Source organism: Astyanax mexicanus, chromosome 7, assembly GCF_023375975.1.
Source record: "Astyanax mexicanus isolate ESR-SI-001 chromosome 7, AstMex3_surface, whole genome shotgun sequence".
Taxonomy (NCBI): domain Eukaryota; kingdom Metazoa; phylum Chordata; class Actinopteri; order Characiformes; family Acestrorhamphidae; genus Astyanax; species Astyanax mexicanus.
Window position 1 is genome coordinate 1,359,890 of NC_064414.1, and position 21,157 is coordinate 1,381,046.

A 21,157-nucleotide genomic window follows, 5' to 3' on the forward strand; every position below is an offset into this window, starting at 1 on the left:
ACTTTATGCTGCTTTACTCCTGGTGCAAAAAATCAAGGAGTTCTGCTTGGTTTGGTTTGATGGTTTGTGATCATCCATCTTCCTCTTGATTATATTTCAGAGGTTTTCAATTTGGTAAAATGTAGAGCATTTATTTGCAGAAAAATGCAGAGAAATGGCTGAAATAACAAAAAAAAAGATGGAGAGCTGCTTTCATATTCATAAAGTTTTTTTTTTTTTTTTTTTTTTAGTACAGTTATAATTACATGCATCTTGGAATCAAGTTCTCCTCCACCAGTCTTACACACTGCTTTTGGATAACTTTATGCTGCTTTACTCCTGGTGCAAAAATTCAAGCAGTTCAGCTTTAGGGTTTGATGGTTTGTGATCATCCATCTTCCTCTTGATTATGCTGATGATATTTTAGTTTTTTAAGTGGTCTCTTAATAGTTTTTGTTTTTTTGAGATACTGTACAACCAGATATATATTTTCATGTCAGAGTTCTGTTACAGTGTTTAAAAGAAACAGCAAAAAACTAGGGAATCACATAAGGTACGCAACATGAAGAAATACTCTGCAATATGAAGTTGGATGAGCATTACGAGGCCCTCTCGCGTGGCGCGAGAGCTGCAAATACAAAACAGGCCATGCGAACAGTTCATCATAAACAAGTCAACACTTCGAAAATTGTTTTTATTGAACCCGACTCCGGCGCGGCCTGTTCTCGCTCCATCCTCTGCCCACAGGCAAAGAGAGAGGCCTGACCCTGTGATTTACTTCCCAGCCCTCCGCACTCTGTCAAAGACTCAACACACACACTCTTATACACACTTACACACACACACTCACGTCTCAGTGCTCAAGGACGGGGCGCGAGAGCTCGGCGGCTGCCTCTACACATCGCTTCCTGCTGTCTCCGATTCATAACCTTCACGGCGGGATGCAGAACGACCCCGCTGAAGTTATGAACCACCGAGCCGCTGCTTTAAATACATTAAACATTCACCCACTGCCTTTATAGTACAGGGTATACAACACTTTATTCATTTACTGTACACACCAATACGGGGATATATCTGTCAAATATGACCATCCAAAAATCACAGGTGCATCTAAAAAAAATTAAAATTTACTTTATTTCAGTAATTCAAAAATGTTAAAAATGTGAAACTCATATAAATATATTATATAAATGTATTGAACACACAGAGTGATCTATTTTAAGCATTTATTTATTTTATTGTCGATGATTCTGACATCCTACAGCCAATTAAAAACCCAAAAATCAGTGTCTCAGAAAATTAGAATATTATATATAATAAGACCAACTGGTGCTTTTTTATGCGGTGTGGGCAGTGTGCCAAGTCCTGCTGGAAAATGAAATCTGCAGATTTGAATCATGGTTAAATCACAGAATATTGCTACAATTAATGCAATTACCTTTGTTTATGCAACTTTCACCAAATAATGCAATATAAATATAATTTATTTATAATGTCAGAATTTTCTGGTGAATGGACCAATTGAAATACTTCAAATAAATTGCTTAAAATATATATATTTTTTACATTGGCTTTTATTGAAAGTGGTAAGGTTTTATTTTTCTTCTCTTGTAAAGTAAAGTTTTGGAGATACATATTTATTTATTTTTTTATTGGACAGTAACGATTTACATTTAGATATCCATTACTAAAAATTTAGGCTTTAAAAAAAAAAGAAAAGCACACAGCACATTCTTTTGTGATTAATCTATTGTTTTTTGTTTGACACCACTAATTATCTATCATCTATTTGGTGAGTAAAGCGCTTCTATTTATTGACAGTAAGTTTGGATTTCCAGTATTTTAGTGAGGTCAGCAGTGCTTAGCGCTAGTAAACACCACCCGACAGCGCTACACTGAGGAACCCTGAGTGTTTTATCTATCTATCTGCCTGGATGTTAATCTATAAATATATTATGGTGGCCTGGGTTAATTTTATTTATTTTTTGTTGTCTTGTGCTAATCATTAATTGTGTTTGGTGTTTTGATTAAGAACCACGAGTCGTTTCATTGTCCTTGTTGTAAGATTTTTCTTCGCTCTGATTTCGAGCTCGTGATTTCAGTGTCATTGAGGCTTTGTTCTGGTCTCAGGTAGCAGTGTGGGCTTGGTGGAGTGTATTAGTGATTCCCGCGTGGCGCTGGACAGGCCGTGTCAGGCTGATGTGGAAGAGATGCCCTACTTTACGGAAGAGGAGAGCGAGGACGGGCGAGCTGCTGGTGCCTGGGGTTCCCTCACCACCACATGCTTCCCTTCCACCTCCCTCCACCGCGCTTCGCGGGTGACTGAGGGGGGCAGCGCCAGAGGCCGTACACGCTTACCGGCCACTTTATTAGAAACACTTACCTTACAGGAGATTGTGACCCATCTAGCTCTTGAACAGAGACCACTTTCAGACCAGAGAACTCTGTTCATCAAGATCTGACCCACACTATAGGACTGGGTCAATGTCAGAGCCATGCTGAGAAAAGTTTGAAATAACACTAGAAACCACTTAAAAATGATGAGTTTCTTTGATTCTATCAAATTAAAAACCTCGGGAATACAATCAAGAGGAAGCCGGATGATCACAAGCCATCAAACCACCAAACTGAACTGCTTGAATTTTTGCACCAGGAGTAAAGCAGCATAAAGTTATCCAAAAGCAGTGTGTAAGACTGGTGGAGGAGGAGAACATGATGCCAAGATGCATGAAAAAAAACAGGGTTAATATTCCACAAAACATTGATTATTTCTGAACTCTTAAAACTTGAACTATGAATATGAACTTGTTTCCGTTGCATTATTGGAGGTGTAAAAGCTCTGTACCTTTTTTGGGGGGAGTAATGTTTTCAGTAGTTTATAGAATAAAAAACAATGTTCAATTTACTCAAAAAGCATAAACTAATAAATAATAAAATCAAAGAAACTGATTTGAAAACTGAGGTGGTCTCTTTTAATGATACATATGATATGATTTATAATACACAATATATAATAATTCCTGAAATTTAAATATTTTTAGGTAAAACACACATTAACACACATATTTACATAAAATAGATTTTTTTTTTTTAACAGACCAAGTCTCACTGTCTCAACTAAAAATATATTATGTATCATAAATTATTTGAGTAATATTGTATAAATGAAGTAATTGTAATTAGGTAATATTGTATAAATGAAGTAATTGTAATTAGGTAATATTGTATAAATGAAGTAATTGTAATTAGGTAATATTGTATAAATGAAGTAATTGTAATTAGGTAATATTGTATAAATGAAGTAATTGTAATTAGGTAATATTGTATAAATGAAGTAATTGTAATTAGGTAATATTGTATAAATGAAGTAATTGTAATTAGGTAATATTGTATAAATGAAGTAATTGTAATTAGGTAATATTGTATAAAGTAAGTAATTGTAATTAGGTAATATTGTATGCAGAAATGAAGTAAAGTTTACTAAAAGAAAGGATTGACTGAAGTTCAGTTCACTTATTTACTCTGTGTAACTCTATTTAAGTCTAGAAACTGAGTTGAAGTTACTTAAATTTACATGAAATTAAATTTACTTAAAAAAAAGCAAATGCAAAAAGTTGCGAAACTTTTTAAAGTACATTTTACTCATCACACTCGTCTACAGATCTCTCCTCCCTTCCTTTACCTTTCTCTGAGTTATAAAGCGGGGCAAAGTGTGCGGGGACACGGACAGTGTGGAACCAGTCCCCTATCAGAGACGGTAAACTAGGACAGAGCCGAGGAAAGGTGGGACTGGGGGGACAGCAGCAGAGGCGGTGTGGAGACGGTGAGGGACTGAGGCGTGGTCTCGTGTGGAGTCAGGGCTCAGTTCATCCATATGGAGAGGGAGGTTTCAGCAACTCAAACACTGTTTTAACCACGCTTTCCATTCACCTCCTGTCCTTTCATTACACTGAAAAAAATGATGAGTAAAATTTATTTAAAAAAAAATACGCAACTTCCTGCATTTGCTTTTTTGTCAGTAAATTTAATTTCAGATAAATTTAAGTAACTTCAACTCAGTTTCAAGACTTAAATAGAGTTACACAGAGTAAATAAGTGAACTGAACTTCAGTCAATCCTTTCTTTTAGTAAACTTTACTTCATTTCTGCATACAATATTACCTAATTACAATTACTTACTTTATACAATATTACCTAATTACAATTACTTAATTTATACAATATTACCTAATTACAATTACTTACTTTATACAATATTACCTAATTACAATTACTTCATTTATACAATATTACCTAATTACAATTACTTCATTTATACAATATTACTCAAATAATTTATGATTTTATGACATAATATATTATAATTCCTGTAATTTAAATATTTTTTAAGTAAAACACATATATTACACTGTCTCAACACGTGGACGGCATGTAATACATTCTTTTTAGTATAATAAATGAAGTAAAGTTTACTAAAAGAAAGGATTGACTGAAGTTCAGTTCACTTATTTACTCTGTCTAACATTTAAGTCTTGAAACCGAGTTGAAGTTACTTAAATTTACATGAAATTTAATTTACTTAAAAAAAAGCAAATGCAGAAAGTTGCGAAACTTCTTTTAAGTAAATTTTACGCATCATTTTTTTCAGTGTAGCAGTGATCTCCCAGTTCTGGACTCTATTGCCCAGAATGCACCATAAACTGACTCACATCACTTGTTCTCTCCCTCACATGACTGACTGATTACAAGCACCACCCAGATTACAATCACCTGAGTATTGATTTCACCTGTTCCCCTCACCATATATTGCACGTTCCTGCCTAGCACGCACTTTAAGCTGAGTATTAGATTTGGTTCAGTCTGTCTTTACAAAAGTTCTTATTTTGCTCACGTCATTGTTTTCTCTTTTTATGACCACAGTTGTGCCTTGTCCTTTTATACTGCCCTGCTGTTTGTTTTTGATCGTGTTAGCCACTTTTTGGAAATACAATGTACAATCCTGATACTAAAATGTATTTCACATATAAATAAATGCATTCCCTATATATTTATTAATTTTCTGTGTGGGCAGTAATGACATGTTTGTTGTCTGAAGTTTGCTTCTTTAGCTGTGGCCTAAAAAAGCTAATGCATCTAGCAAGCAACAGAAGCTAATAACCCACCAATTAGCACTGTGCTAAATGCATGCTTAAATCATCAATCACACACACTTGCTTCAGAGCTAAAGTTGTTAATTAATTGGTTAATAGACTTGCTTATGTAGTTTCTTCACACCTATGGCGCACTGATCTATAAACACTGGGAACTTGTGGCTGATTAGCTTCAGTCTGAGACAGAGCGACTACACTGGAAATGAGATTTTTGGCTCGGTTTCTCTGATGAATTTGAGTTTTTCTCAATAACTACAGCGGCGGCTTGATGTTTCTGGCTGGAGCCTCATTTAAATTGGCTGGCAAGTCCATTATTCTTTCATCTGTTAATGTTATGATTCAATGTCGAGATATTCTGTCCAATTAATTTTGATTTGTACAGTGTCTTTACTACAGACGCTTTAACAGAAACCCAGAACCCGGAACTCTGATAAGTGTGGTCAGGAGTGACAGTGGCAGAGAGAAGTCCATAAAAGTCCATAAAAAAGACTGAAAATTATATTTAAAATTAAAATGTTGACTCTATAATGTCTCTATAAGGTTTCCATAGGAGAACAAATGCACTGCCATGCCAAATGTCATGGGACAGCATATCCAAATGTCATGGGACAGTTTTTTTTGTTAGGGGATTTTCATCTAATACCTTTATCTAATGGCTTTCTTGATAGTTTTACTCAGTAAAAGTCCAACTAAGACGAATCATAAAGCATAAAGATATTTAGAAATAAAAAAATTGCTAAAAGTAATTATTTAGGGACATTGATGCAAAAATAAAAAACATATTTGCCAGTAATTATGCTACAGAACTACAAATTATAACAGTAATAAAATAACTCCTATATAATATGCATAGTCTAGTATTTAAGTATATATATATATATATATATATAAATGTTAATACTACATTTAAGGAAAAGTAAAGTGATGCATAAAACAGGTTGGCTGTAAAAATAGATTTTTTTGTTGTTTTTTTTTTAGATATATTAATATATTTTAGTCAATATATTACTTGACAAAGTAGGAGGGGAGGGTGTTAAGTAATTTATTTTATCAATTTTACTATATTTCCTAAATCAGTAGGTATTTGTAGAGTTCAATATATTTGCCTCTCAATGGCGAAAGAGTTAGCACTCTAGTTAGTGGCTAATGCTAATGCTCCCAGCCTTACTGATGGAGAAACTTCACTAAAAACTTTGTAACTGTATAACTCTGTACTTTAGTGAAGTGGATTTACTGCTTCTTAATACCTGACTGATAGAATTTATAGATACATATAATGAGTACAGGATTTTAAGGCACACTCTTGATTTTTGGGAAAATTAAAGGATTTTTAAGTGCATCTTATAGTGCGAAAAGGTTTTGTGAGCTCAGTCGCTAATCTGCAGGGTAAAAAACAGAATTATCCAGACCATATGCACAGCATACAAAGTATAAAAGGTGTTAAAATGCCCTAAAGATCCCATAATGATCTTTTTTTAAGCATGTAACTTAATTTACACGTTGGACATTGGGGTGTGAATCTCACCAACGAATCACACCCTCAGATTTTTACACCTTTATCTCAGAAGCTCTTTGCTCTAACACACAGTTACTCTGTACAATCAGCACCAATCAGAGGGGGTCATTTATACCCAGCATCGTTAGAATGGTATCATTTCTGGACACTGATTTAAAAAATTATACTTTCTGCCAAAATGTTTACTTTTATTTTAAATGACTTGGGTGGCTCAGTGATGAAAATACCGTCTGACTGCAGTAAAAAAAAAAAGCCTAAATACATAAAATGTATGTAATATATTGTACATTTGTATAATTGTCTTTTTCTGTTAATAAGAGTCAAAATACCATGTGGTGCAACCCAAAATTGCAGCGACTGTAATAAATTCAATACGGAGATGTAGATTTCATTTTCCAGCAGGACTTGGCACACTGCCCACACTTCGAAAAAGTACCAGTTGATCTTATATAATATGCTAATTTTCTGAAACACAGATTTTTTGGGTTTTCATTGGCTGTAAGCTTCATAATCATCATCAACAGTAAAATAAATAAATGCTTAAAATAGATCACTCTGTGTTGTACCATTCATACTCTCAATTTGAAAAAAAAAAAGGTTTTAATGCATAAAATGTATGTAATATATTGTATTTCTGTGTAATTGTCTTTTTCTGGTAATAAGAGTCAAAATATCATGTGGTGCAACCCAAAAACTTAAAAAAAAAACTATATATAAATAGTTTTCTGGGAAAATCTTACAGCACTTCATGCTTCTCTCTGCGGATGACTTTTATGGAGATGAGCATTTCATTTTCCAGCAGGACTTGGCACACTGCCCACACTGAGTGCCAAAAGTACCAATTGCTCTTATTATATAATATTCTAATGTTCTAAAACACTGATTTTTGGGTTTTCATTGGCTGTAAGCTTCATAATCATGAACAATAATAGTAAGTGACTAATAAATAAAAAAATGTTTTTTAATGTTAAGTTTAATGTTAAAGTTAAAGTTGAGAAAATGAACATCAATCTGATTTTTAAATAAAAAATGGACATTTGGAGCAAAGCCACAGTCAATTTGTATAGATCACCAATTGAATCTTGATTTATTATTTTTTTTTTATACGAATTAACATTTTAAAATTTGAACACCTGCAAAAGATACTCTTATTTTTGCAATTTAAAAATTCTGATGTCAGTCAGTGGGACACAAAGTTCACGGACCAGTAGAAGCGAGAGAGTGTGTAGACTGTGAGAGAAAAACAGCAGAAATAGGAAATTGCTGTGCACCGGGGACACGGTTAGAGCTGGAGTTCGGAGTTCAACCATCAACAGAAGCAGAAATACAGACAGTGATGTTCCAGAGCTCATTCCTCATTCCTGACCCTGCGTTCCTGCACAGCGTGTCCTGCACTCAGGAGATACAAGACCTTTTAAAACATTCAGGCGACAATTTAATTTGCAGCACTGCTGATTCTAATTCTGTGTACATTATTATAATGTGTCTCTTAACCGCCAGCAGGAAGTCCTTCAGGGCTCTGTCCTAAAACACTGAGTTTATTTAGTGAGCCTAATAAACCCTCACTCTCTGCCCGTTTTATTCACATCATACAGGTAGATATATATTTACAGACTGTTGACCATCTGCTGCAAAACAGTTACTGTATTTCAGACACCCTGCACCCTGTCCATCAATAGAGGAGCACACCACGGGACCACCAGAGAGAAAAAAAATTATTTGGGTTTTGGGTTTTTTGTTTTCAGCACAGGAGTGTGGTAGAGATGTGGAGTAGAGATTATTTTGAATGTAGATATACTGCAGTGGATTTGGGAGAAATACGGTTTAGCTGGTTTGTCCATAAAATGTATGTAATATATTGTATATTTGTATAATTGTCTTTTTTTGTTAATAATAGATAAAATAGAAAGCGTATGTATATATATATATATATATATATATAGTTTTCTGGGAAAATTTTACAGCACTTCATGCTTCCCTCTGCTGATAACAACTTTTATGATGCAAATTTCATTTTCCAGCAGGACTTGGAATACAATGGAAAAAGTACCAACTTTAATTTTACTTACTTTAATTTACATGAAATGAAATTTACTTATAAAAAAAGGATATGCAGAAAGTTGCGAAACTTTTTTAAAGTAAATTTAAAGTAACTAAATTTAAAAGTAACTTTTTTTTTCTTTATTTTTTTTCTTTATTAGTGTAGATCCTTTCAATATGTGCACTTACTTTTTCTAGCCTGCACTGTGGGTGCTTACTCAACGTGCTCAATAATGTGTTTTTTTTGTTTATTTAAATTAAGTTTGTGTTTGTTATGATGATGACTTGATTGTATAATGACCAGAAACGTGTTATTAGTAATCAGTGCAGGAATCCAGGTGCCTCCAGAAGGTGCACTTACTTTATCTCGGGGTTGAACATGAAATACCTTGTAAATAAATACGGTTTGCACATCAGCAGATCATAAAGCAGAGCAAGACCTGAGGGAGAGTTTAATGTGTGTATGGGGAAAGTGTAGCCTCAGACAAATGAAGGAACCGGCCAAAACCTGCTGACTCTGCGTTATCGGCTGGAAGCGGCGTCGGCGTGGTTCTTCTGATAGATTCTCATAGATTTTCTATCCACGGAAAGCTTCATTTGGACGGCTACCAATTCCCTGGTGCTTATCAATGCAATTAGTGCAGTGGAGGCCTAGCGACAAATCGCTTCCATTTGCTGCCATTGATTCGGACCTTTTCATAATTATGACTATCAGCTGAAAGTCAAACGAAGAGGTGGCTCACCGCTGCTGCTGCTTTCTGCTTTCTGTTTAGAGTCTAACTACGCTAGAAAGTGGCGGTAAACACAATGACAAAAACAAGCGTGGCAACAATGGTGGTGCATCGATCGGAAAGTTGGGGTGCCAACTTTTCTGGGCAACGTGAGCAAAAATTAAATTTAACATATGCTCCTTTAAATTGCAAAAATAACAGTATCTTTTGCTCATGTTCAAATTTTAAAACATTTTTAAATTCATATACATATATATATATATATATATAATTTTAGTTAAAACACACATCCAAATATTTACATAATCTCAAAGATTTTTTTTGTAAACAGACCAAGTCTCACTGTCTCAACACATGGATGCACGTAATGCATTTTTTTTAGTAAACTAATATAAAGAGTGTATTACATGCCATCCATGTGTTGAGACAGTGTAATAAGTGTGTTTTAACAACAAATATTTATGTATCATACATTATTTGAGTAATATTGTATAAATGAAGTAATTGTAATTAGGTAATATTGTATAAATGAAGTAATTGTAATTAGGTAATATTGTATAAATGAAGTAATTGTAATTAGGTAATATTGTATAAATGAAGTAATTGTAATTAGGTAATATTGTATAAATGAAGTAATTGTAATTAGGTAATATTGTATAAATGAAGTAATTGTAATTAGGTAATATTGTATAAATGAAGTAATTGTAATTAGGTAATATTGTATAAATGAAGTAATTGTAATTAGGTAATATTGTATAAATGAAGTAATTGTAATTAGGTAATATTGTATAAATGAAGTAATTGTAATTAGGTAATATTGTATAAATGAAGTAATTGTAATTAGGTAATATTGTATAAATGAAGTAATTGTAATTAGGTAATATTGTATAAATGAAGTAATTGTAATTAGGTAATATTGTATAAAGTAAGTAATTGTAATTAGGTAATATTGTATAAATGAAGTAATTGTAATTAGGTAATATTGTATAAATGAAGTAATTGTAATTAGGTAATATTGTATAAATGAAGTAATTGTAATTAGGTAATATTGTATGCAGAAATGAAGTAAAGTTTACTAAAAGAAAGGATTGACTGAAGTTCAGTTCACTTATTTACTCTGTGTAACTCTATTTAAGTCTTGAAACCGAGTTGAAGTTACTTCAATTTATCTGAAATTAAATTTACTTTAAAAAAATCAAATGGAGAAAGTTGCAAAACTTTTTTTTAAAGTAAATTTTACACATTTTTTTTTCAGTGCAATACAGTATAGAATATTCTTGATCTATTAGTAAAAGGAAACCAGGAAACAAAGTAAAAAAAATAATCTAATATAGTCTGATATAGACTGTGTGTGTGTGTGTGTGTGTGTGTGTGTGTGTGTGTTCTCGTGCATGTGTTAATTCCAGCCTCCCTCGGGAACCGCCCACTCGAGTGACTTAGAAAAGCCCACGACTCAAACTTGTCCCGATCTATTCTGTCTGGCTGTTAATGAAGAGAGGAAGACTCACGCCGGGCTCAGCGCCGCTTTAATTGGGTCACTAATTAAAAGAGCTGCCATGTCTGGACAGAAGGAGAGGAGGGATTAAACGATGGTGCAGGACAGTGAAGGTAGGGCTGGGCGATATGGAAAAAAATCTTATTACGATATAGTTTTTCATATCAGCCGATATCGATATGTATCACGATATAAATCAAATCACTTTCTGTTACACTTAAAGGTTTCTATTTTTACTCAGAAGTGACAGAATAAGGGAGTTATGGACAAAATCACTAGCAGGCTCAGAGCCTTGTGGACAGACACTAGGATGTTAACATCTTGCCAGGTGGGTACAGCTTTTAAATTAATTTTAAAAAGGGGACAAATATATAAACTAAAAAATATGTAAGACCCTTTACATTATATGTCTGTTTAATTTAAATTGCAATAACACTTTATTTATTTTTATAAAATTATATTTAATCAAAAGATCATTCCCCTCCCTGAATGCAGGCAACTACATAAAGCAAAATACAAGAGTATATCACAGTGTTCATTTTGACAGGTGATTTTGATACAGTCTTAGTCTTTTCACTAAAATGTATAATAGTTTTAGTTACATTTTAGTCTATCGGATATTATTAGTTTTAGTCAGATTTCAGTCTAGTTTAATTTTGGTCATATAAAAAGTATGTATTACATATGTTTTACTGTTTTTCTATTTTCTATTTGTTGTAATTTTAGATAATTTACTGCTTATGTTTTTTTTTTAATAAGAGCCTTTAGTTTTTTTTTCATTTAAATTAAGCTAACATTTAAATATTTAAAAAAAAAAGTGGCCTATAATGGAGGTGGGAGGAATAAAGTCAAGTTTCTGAAATGATCCACTTCTACTGCAGTACAGATTTATACTAACATTACTGGCTTTCAGTAGACTAGACTTACATTACTTAAGTGTATTTAAAACTCCAGTTCAGTAACAGCAATGTTTAGCTCAGTTCAAATACAGCTAGACAGATTATATAATCTTCTGTATTTAGTAAAATATCCAGCATAACAGACTCTCTATCTGTTAAAAACTATAAAACACAAAGACAGAGGAGAATGCTGCCCTCAGGGTTTTCTAACAGAAACAGTGAGAGTTAGGAAAAAAGATGGAAAGTGCTTCCTTTCTGTGTGTTTATATACTAACCCCTCACTCGTGCTGAAGTTAACCTTAATTTACACGAAACGTGGATTAACACGGCTAACGTGCGTTACCCATTAGTTTATTAGAATGTAAAAAGCAGTGAAAGCATCTTAGCTAATGATGACAGATTGCACAGATCCCTTTTACACCTAAACATCGCTAACTTTAAACTGGAGACAAGCTAATCTAACTAGCAGCAAACAGAGCAGCGTTTACCTGCCTTCAGAAATCTGAACAAGCTCACCTCTCTAAATATCTTGGAGACGCATGCCTCATATTTAAAAGGTGAGTTTTCCAGTGTAGCGCCGCTGAATAGTATAAATGAAGTTTATCCAGTAAATGGGAGAGAAGGAGCCGCTATGTGAGGAGTTCAGAGTGGAGGGGCTCGGGGGGTGGGGCGGAGGGGGATGGTGGAGAGGGGAGGGGAGGGGTTGTACTGGGCTGAGCAGCAGTTCAGCGTGCTGCCTGATCTCGTGCTGCGCCTTTTCACAACGCTACTTAAACGGGAAATAGAAAATTTAGTTTATCGAATTTCTCGCCCCGACTTATCGCGATATATAGTTTCCTCGATAACTATCGATATCGTTTTATCGCCCAGCACTAAGTGAAGGGTAAGGGCTGCTCACCGGAGCCTGCGGGCGCCATGTTGTGCTCGGACTTTAACCCCCACCCTGCACAGGAAATCACTCTGGAAGCGAATTTACTCAGGGAAAGAATAAGATTTACTAAAACTGGGCGATATTATCATATCTGTGAGTCTTTCCTCCATCAGAATTATAAAAATATGATGTATGTGGACTCTATATACTCTAGAAAGCCCACCCTGCAGAAAACATCAACCACCGCAGGCATTTATTTAAATATTCATTTTGCAGCTTTCCCTCCACCTACAGTACTTAATATGAAGTTTTGGCTTAAAATGAAATTAATGAATAAATAAAATTAAATAAAAATAAACATGGTGTATGTTCTACATCGTCGCTGCCCAATGAAAAACATGTAACTCCAAAACTGTTACTTAATAGGAGAGAGATAAAACCTTGAAACCTTAATTTTCAATGGAATTCGATATAAAAAAAGGCTTTATTTCAGGTAATTTTGAAGAAAAATTCAATTCGCAATTTGATTTGATTGTTACATAAGATGATCATGATACAAAAGTATATATAAGTAGTACATATGGTACACAGAATTAGCTAAAGCATTGAAATTATGACCTTTATACCTCTATAAACTTAGATTAAAAAAATACACCCCTCACATATTTGTAAATATTTAATAATATCTACTCATTTCATGGGACAACACTGAAGATATGACACTTTGATATATATGAATATATATATATATTCTGTAATATAATTAAGAGGAAGGCAGATGATCACAAGCAATCAAACCAGGAGTGATGCAGCATAAAGTTATCCAAAAGCAGTGTGTAAGACTGGTGGAGGAGAACATGATGCCAAGATGCATGAAAAAAAAAAAATATATATATATATATATATATATATATTGATTTCTGAACTCTTAAAACTTTATGAATATGAACTTGTTGTTTTCTTTGCATTATCTGAGCATCTTTTTTTTGTTTTGTTATTTCAGACATTTCTCATTTTCTGTAAATAAATGCTCTAAATAACGATTATTTTATTTCTAATTTGGGAGAAATGTTGTCTGTAGTTTATAGAATAAAACAACAATGTTCATTTTACTCAAACATAAACCTATACATAGTGCTCTCTTCATTTTTTTATTCAGAGCTGCATAATAATAATACATAATAATTATTATTAAAATACAGCATAGTGTGTCATTTCTGAAAAAAAAAAAAAATAATAACTATACAGTGCATAACGACCCACAGTTCTGATTGGAACAAAGGCCATCAGTAATTAAGTGTCTCTAATCTGTAATACACTCTACACTATAATCTAATACAGACTGCGGTTCCTATATGAGCTTTATTATTAATGTTCATAATCAATTTCCTCTGATCCTGAACTGGATCTTAAAGAACAGCAAAGGCCACATAAAATACACTCATTACACACAAACCTACCAAGAGGGCACTTGTGTAGTCTGAGGGCATGGGTGGGGGAGGGGGGGGGGGGGTGGGGGGGGTACTGTGGTTCAAGTGCCCACAGGAGGTGTCTGTTCATGGGTCTGAGCTCGAGTGTCTGCCTCCTCCGTAAAACTCAAATACTGATTAATTCCATAACCACTCATAAAACAGCCGGCGTCCACTTAAAAAACACCTACCTGCTACTTCCAGTAACTGCGCTCTTTATGTGGTCCAACAACCCACCCATCAACCTCCATTCACAGCTCCATTATTCTGATTTTGACTGATTTTAGACCATCTGCTGTCAGAAAAACTTTAATTAATTGCTTAACTGCTCAGATTTGGTCTACAGAAACACTGTGATATGCAAGACTTGGCCTTCTAACAACCACTTCAATTATCTAGCAACACCACAGCAACCACCTGACTATCCATAGCAACCCAAAAGCAATCGTCTTAGTTGGATATCCAAGCTACTGTCCAGCAACCACCTTGCAACTCCACAGCAACCACCTAGCAGCCACCTAGTGTCAACACAACTGAATTACTGAATCCACCTAGAACACCACAGTAACCACTTTGAATACCATACTGTAGCAACCACTGCCAAGCAACTCCCTACCAACAACCACTTCCTACCGCAGTAACCACTAAGTAACTGCATAAGTGCATAAAGCCTGGGATCACCTGGGATACCACTGCAACCAGCAAAGCAACACCACAATAACCACCTAGAAACAGGATCAAGGAAAGTTAAATTCCCAAGCTACCTTAGAACACTCCAACTGAATGATGTACTGAACTGAATGTCTGATGACTTTCCTCTAATCTAATACAATTTAACATGGTTTAAGAATATATAAAACACTAAAATAAAATAAAATAAAATCTATAAGAAGATTATAAGAAATCACAAATACAGATAAACTTCCTGATTTATCAACTATTGCATTTATCTACTGCACTGAAAACAATTATGAGTAAAATTTACTCGCAACTTTCTGCACTTGATTTTTTTAAGTAAATTTAAGTAAATCTAAGTAAATTAAAATTTCCTTAAAAAAAGTTTAGCAACTTTCTGCATTTGCTTTTTTAAAGTAAATTTAATTTCAGATAAATTTAAGTAACTTCAACTTGGTTTCAAGACTTAAATAGAGTTACACAGAGTAAATAAGTGAACTGAACTTCAGTCAATCCTTTCTTTTAGTAAACTTTACCTTTTGCTCTACAGTATATGGTGTAGTATCCCTTAAACACAAAACAGAGAGACAGTAAAAGCTTGCTGAGGTGAAATATGGATGGATGCAGTATTAAAACGTGTATTAAATCCACTGGAGCCAACCCTGACCATCCAGAGCGAGCAGGAAAAGGCTATATGGTCGTTTGGAACTCGCCCACCAGCAGAGTCTCTGGTGGAGCAGGATTGTTATAGCTGCTTTAGTGAAATGGGTTTGGATGAGGGCGAACTCCGTTTTCCCCACAGCTGCTGTATTTACAAATGAGGTCAGACTTACAGGAAGTGCCATTTACTCACAGACCTCTGACCTTAGCTAAAGAGAAATGCTCTATGCCACACAGCGAGAGGAGAATCTGGAGGGTTCAGCTGTTTCAGGAATATGATTAAAGCTGCTTTCACACCTATAGTCTTATTCTGCTTATTCTGAACCTTCAGACCTTTTGGTTTGATCCTACCCAAATTGGAAAGTGGAAAAGTGGAAAGTGGAAAAAAAAAAAAACTTCCACTTACTTACTACCACCACCATGCTTCACAGTTGGTGCTACAAAGTATTGTAGCAGGTATTGTTGGTGCTACAAGGTTCTTGGTTTAAATGCCCATCCATATTCTTGTGATAGCTTGATCCCATCTACTGTAGTATTCTATCTTGGATGAGGCCAATCAAAGTGATGAGTGTTTTATTCCTTAGCAAGAAAATTAGCAGAAAGAAAAATGATGACAGAGTTAAGCTCTGAAGACCCAGATCAAGGTTAATGACAATCTTCCTAATGATCTACAGATGCAGATACCGCGCCGGTCTTACTGTCTAGGTCATTCCACTTCGGGTAAACCCTACAGAAATCTGCCTGTGACAAACAGCTAAACGGCTAAAGAGTAGTGATGGTGAATAAATATGTAAAGCCTGTGAACATGTTTTGAAGCTTTAGTGCTGATTGTTGATGCCTAGACGAGCTACTAAGCTCATTTCCAAATGTCACCCCATTCGCAATCTCTCTCTCTCTCTTTCTCTTTCTGATTCTTGGAAGGCCCCTGGCAAACATGGCCTAGCTCCAGTTAGCAGCAGCATAATGCGCAGAGCCAAATGTAATCATAAAGTCTGTAATCATAAAATCTGATGAAAGTGTATTTTGTTTGCTGAAGTAATCCAACAAACCTTTTCTTTCCATCAGGAGCCAATTCCGTATTTGTTCCCCACATTCACAAGTGATTATTTTCACTTGCAAATAACATCTGAAGCCGTGGGACCACTTCTTGTTTCCCAACAGGGGAAAATATCAGCGTTTGTGGATGGTGTTTGGATTGCTAATACTAGTTGTATTACCATATAATAAGTGGAATATTATTGGATGAGAACTAAAGTGACAAACACACCCCAACAAGTTCATCTTTAACTAAGCTTTGTCCCAAATCCACCCCAGCCTTAGGGTGCTTTTACACCTTCCTCATTTGGAACAGAGCTTTGGACTTTTCTGTTCGTTTCGAAACAGAATATCAGGTGTGAGCGGCACCATACCAGTGCTGGTGATTCTGTATCTACTGTAACTGTAGATTAATTACAGAGCAGTACGGGTACAACAGATTACAGTGCTGGTGATTCTGTATCTACTGTAACTGTAGATTAATTACAGAGCAGTATGGGTACAACAGATTACAGTGCTGGTGATTCAGTAAATACTGTAACTGTAGATTAATTACAGAGCAGTACGGGTACAACAGATTACAGTGCTGGTGATTCTGTATCTACTGTAACTGTAGATTAATTACAGAGCAGTACAGGTACAACAGATTACAGTGCTGGTGATTCTGTATCTACTGTAACTGTAGATTAATTACAGAGCAGTACGGGTACAACAGATTACAGTGCTGGTGATTCTGTATCTACTGTAACTGTAGATTAATTACAGAGCAGTACAGGTACAACAGATTACAGTGCTGGTGATTCTGTATCTACTGTAACTGTAGATTAATTACAGAGCAGTATGGGTACAACAGATTACAGTGCTGTTGATTCTGTATCTACTGTAACTGTAGATTAATTACAGAGCAGTACGGGTACAACAGATTACAGTGCTGGTGATTCTGTATCTACTGTAACTGTAGATTAATTACAGAGCAGTATGGGTATATATAAATCTTTGAGATTATGTAAATATTTGAATGTGTGTTTTACCTAAATATAATATAAATTATTTGAGTAATATTGTATAAATTAAGTAATTGTAGTTAGGTAATACAGAAATGCAGAAGTGAAGTAAAGTTTACTGAAGTTCAGTGCACTTATTTACTCTGTGTAACATTTAAGTCTTAAATTAAATGTACTTAAAAAATGCAAATGCAGAAAGTTGCGAAACTTTTTTTAAAGTAAATTTTACTCTTAATTTTTTTTCAGTGCAGAGAAACGAACTACAGGTGTGAAAACCCCGTAAACGTACAAACCAACCAGAGACAATTTTCACTGAACCGAATAGTGCTGGTGTAAAAACACCCTAAAATCTCCCATTAAGCAGATCTTCAGCCTCGAGTTCGGTTAACTAGCTTGGTTTGGTTTGTAAGCGTTCCTTGTAAAATTGTTTCTGTGTGAAAAAGCCAGCATAAAGGTTACCCCCCACGCTTAAAACCTAACAAACTCTTGAACCCTGGTAAAAATGCCCTGAGCTTTCGCTCCTCGGCTGAACTCTCGCTGACAGCGGCCGGCTCTCCGACTGCAGGTTTAGATTGTTTGCAAAGCCCGACCCAATAATGATGTGACACTTGTCCGTGCTCATCATCCTCAGCCGGTCCGGTGGAGTAAACAGTGAGCGTTTACGGTTACTGACACCGTCTCTCTGTTTTTCTCCCACAGAGGAACATCCATTTTCTCCCTGTCGCAGCCCAGGGCCTTTCACACCTTCCTCCCACTGAGCGCACAAATCAGAGTCGGGAGTAGTGAACACTTCAGCACCGCCGAGGCCGGGCGCGGGAAGACGTGCTGAAGCGTACGCTAAACTGCGTTAGCACCTGTCCATGTGGTCCGAGTGCTCGTCCAACTCGCCCTGTCGCTCTGTGTTTTCTTAACCAATGAATTTTTTACTGAAAAAAAACAAATTTAAATAAAATTTACTTAAAAAAAGGTTCGTAACTTTATGCATTTGCTTTTTTTTAAGTAAATTTTACGAATAATTTTTCATAGTGTACCAGCCAAGCGGTCTAGGTCATTATTGAATCATAGTGTACTCACAAAAGCATCATAATAAACAATATTACAGATAATAATGTATATACAGCTCTGGAAAAATTAAAATTAAAATAAGACATCACTTAAAAAAAGATTGGTTTCTCTGATTTTACTATTTACAGGTTAATATTTGAGTAAAATAAACATTGTCGTTTTATTTTGTAAACCACTGACTACATTCGTCCCACTCTGGAGCACAGAGTGAAGAAGGCAAAGGAGCAACAAGTGCTAATAAACACCTCTGGGAACTCCTTCCTTCCTTCAAGACTGTTGGAAAACTTTTCATTTCAGGTGGCCACCTCTTGAAGCTCATTGAGAGAATGATGCCAAGAGTGTGCAAAGCAGTAATCAGAGCAAAGGGGGGCTTTTATTTTGAAGGAACTAGAATATAAAACATGTTTTCAGTTTTGTCACATTTTTTTGTTAAGTAAATAAAACTCCACATGTGTTCATTCATAGTTTTGATGCTTCATAAATGTTCTGTATATATATGATTGAATAAGATGAAGCTGCATCAGGTGGAACAAGGGCATGCTCAGGGGTAAGTAGAGTGTGTTAGCCCTTGTCTGTGTGGTGTGGGGCAGTGTTAGGCCACCCCCCCACCCCCCACCCCTCGCCGGTTGGTTAACCGGTGAAATTATCCAGCTTCCGACTAAATTGGCGAAGAAGATGACAGCGGCGCAAGGTTTAATAAAGCGTGAGAATGGCCGCGTCTGAATCTCGTCATTAGGCTAATGCATTAGATATGATCACACCGCGGGCTGAACCCCCCCTCCTCCTCAGCCAACACCCCCCCCCCCCCCAACTTTCAGATAGCAGCTCCTCAGCCGAGAGGAAATCATATTCATAATTACCAGCGCATTAACCTTTAGCCACACGTCTTCTTCACACTGTTTTACATCACAGGATGCGTTAGAAAGTGACCAGATAAAGACAGATATATATATATATATATATATATATAGAGAGAGAGAGAGAGAGAGAGAGAGAGAGAGAGAGAGAGAGAATGGAAGGAGTGAAGTAAACCCACGACTCTGGAATGAGTTGGACTTATTATCTTGTAAATTCAACTCGATTCGACACTCATTGGACACTTTCTTAGAAACGTGCACCTCTTCACCCTGTATGTGGTCTTCGCATGCAAATGAGCATTGCTAGGGAGCCAATGAACTCAGAGAAAAGCATTGCAATGGGTGTGATGATGTGGGGAGTAGAGCTGCAACTAATTAATTTACTATTTAAGTTGTCGACTAGTCTGCCGATTATTTGTTCGATTAGTCGATTAGTCGTGATAATTATTTTTTTCATGCACTCAAAAACCTTTAGGCCTCAAGACCAATTTAACAGTAGTTACTTATTTTGTTAGTAAAATATACATTTTCGCAAAGTTTCACAACTTTCTGCATTTGCTTTTTTTAAGTAACTTCAACTTGGTTTCAAGACTTAAATAGAGTTACACAGAGTAAATAAGTGAACTGAACTTCAGTCAATCCTTTCTTTTAGTAAACTTTACTTCATTTATTTTACTAAAAATAACGTATTACATGCCGTCCATGTGTTGAGACAGTGTAATATGTGTGTTTTACTTAAAAAATATTTAAATTTCAGGAATTTTAATATATTATGTATTATAAATTATTTGAGTAATATTGTATAAATGAAGTAATTGTAATTAGGTAATATTGTATGCAGAAATGAAGTAAAAGAAAGGATCGACTAAAGTTCAGTTCACTTATTTACTCTGTGTAACTCTATTTAAGTCTTGAAACCGAGTTGAAGTTACTTAAATTTATCTGAAATTAAAAATTTACTTAAAAAAAAAGCAAATGCAGAAAGTTGCATAGCTACAGGATAAAGGCTAATATGGTGTTAGCTACATTACCATAGCTATATTAGCCTGTATCCTGTAGCTACAGTTTAAAACTTAGCCCAAACTTTAGTTTTCATCATTTTAGGGAATCCTCTGTAGAATAACTGCATACATAACTACATTATCTGTGGGTGGGCTGGGGGGATCTAGACCCTTTCACTTGGAGTTTTTTTTTTTTTCCTAAGATTTCTAAGCGAGTTAAATTCAGGTTGTATTCATTTTCTCACCCTCAGAAAACAGACTAAACATTAAGAAATATGACCCGAGTAGAGAGTGATGGCTTCGCTGCATTGCTCCTCCCTCCCAGAGCTGCTGAGTTAATTAGAATGTGCACAATGAACTGAAAATGAGGCATTAATTGATCCCCACCTAGCTGGTAATGACTCGTTTCCTGTGCATTGTGTTGCTGTTTGGATCCTCCTAATGATGTGTGTGCCATAATTAGACGGGAAGCCGAAAACAAACACATGTTCAGCCTCCTGAACTCTGCTGAAATCCCTCCACCATCCCTCCGCCAACCCTCCGCCATCCGTCGTTCTTCCTCCTCCCCTCCTGGCACGCTGCGACAGCCAAAACCACCTGCTCGGAACACTGCGGAGCAAAAACGCATTTATAGAAGGAGGAGAAAAAGAAGCGAGAGAGGGTCAGGCCTGTATCTGGAGGAGTATATTATCCTCCATATATTATAA

At 35.5% G+C, this 21,157-nt stretch overlaps 1 protein-coding gene across 3 annotated transcripts in view; it reads right to left on the bottom strand.

Moving 5' to 3' along the window:
• The window catches only part of macrod2 (mono-ADP ribosylhydrolase 2), an 836,537-nt gene that overhangs the window by 130,996 nt on the left and 684,384 nt on the right, over positions 1-21,157 (bottom strand). The gene's annotated exons all lie outside the window — the stretch shown is intronic.